This window comes from Glycine soja, chromosome 17, assembly GCF_004193775.1.
Source record: "Glycine soja cultivar W05 chromosome 17, ASM419377v2, whole genome shotgun sequence".
Classification (NCBI taxonomy): domain Eukaryota; kingdom Viridiplantae; phylum Streptophyta; class Magnoliopsida; order Fabales; family Fabaceae; genus Glycine; species Glycine soja.
In genome coordinates, this window is record NC_041018.1 from 1,604,359 (window position 1) to 1,605,966 (window position 1,608).

Sequence of the window (1,608 nt, forward strand, 5' to 3'; positions counted from 1 at the left end):
TGCTTGTCTTTGAATACTTCTCAGCTAAACTTGTTGCTTCTGCCACGTATCCACCGCGACCAAGCATATCCACCATGCATGCCACATGGTCCATTCCATGGGAAACTCCAAATTCCAAACTCATTGATTGAAAGAACGCAAAGCCCTCATTTATAAGCCCCAAGTGGTTGCAAGTCATTAACAGCCCTGTGAAGGTTACTTCATCAGGTTTCACACCAGACGCCACCATTTCCCAGTACAAGCATATAGCCTCATTAGCCCTCCCGTGCAGTCCAAATGCAAACAACATTGAATTCCAAGAAACCAGATCCTTCTCAAGAATGTCATGAAACAGCAACCAAAGCATGTAGGGTTGCTCCAAAACGAACATGGGATGCACCGGCGCAAGCGCATGCATTTAAGGCCGCAGAGAATGAGAAGTCGTCGGGTTTGGAAGGGGAGATTCTCATGCTACCAAAGAGACTAAGACTCTGTTGGTAAAGTCCCACGTGGGAATAGGCGGTTAGCATGGCTTTCCAAGCAACAGAGTCTTTGTGGGGTATTTCATCGAACAGTTTGCGAGCATCGGAGATTTGACCTGAACGTGCTAGCTCTACGATCTTGGACGTAGTACAGAACAAATAAGAGCGCATGCCATTCATTCATTCGAAGCAGCTATGCCACAATTGACTATTACTCACGCTACCTGCAAACACCAAAACGTCTTGTCGTTTATGAGACCAACCTAATAATATGTAGCGTAGCAGGTGGCAATTCCAACGTTTTACAAATAGCTAGCTGAAAGCCTGAAACGTAGGTGCCCGTGTTTTTATATTGGTCAAAAATGCCCTTGTTAAAAACAAGGCCATTTCTAGGCCCACCGAAATAGGTTGTTTTTCAACACATTATACATTAAAAATTCTAAAATCTCAAGGGAGACCCATTCAATAAATGCTAGAGCGTAAAATTGTAGAGAAATTCTAGAGACTTTTTTAAATACTCTTAATTGATTGAAATTTGTTAAAAATTTTCAGATTCTGTGAATCACACTTATATCTCCTAATTTAAATATGAAAACCACAATTTTTATGATTTCAATAAATTTCGGTCAATTAAATATAAAATATTAAAAAAAAGTGTTTAAAAATGTTGCTAGCATTCCTCATGATTCTACAATCATTCAATCATAAGGTTTAATAATAACTATTTTAAAATTTTCGTAATAACTAGTATAAAATTCGCACAAAAAGTGATTCCAGTTGATAATATAAAAAACTACTACATTAACATATAGTCAATGAAACTATTAAAAAATATAATGAGATATAATTGATTTGATTTAGAGTAATGCTACATTCATTTTAAGACAATTTTTTTGGTCTTATTTGCTAAATCAAATCTAATAAAGAAAATTCTTAATTAACTATTCAACTAAAGAAGATTTTCACCTTTTAAATTTCTTAATTGAATATCTAAATTTTCTTTCTTACGTCTTTAGATTATGTTACATAGCGCAGAGAAAAGGGAGATAACAACCTTGGCCACAATCTTTTCTTATTTTTGTCAAACAATTTCCTCGCTCAAAGCCATGAACTAAGTCGTATCTTGATTAAATTCACTCAAGAAACC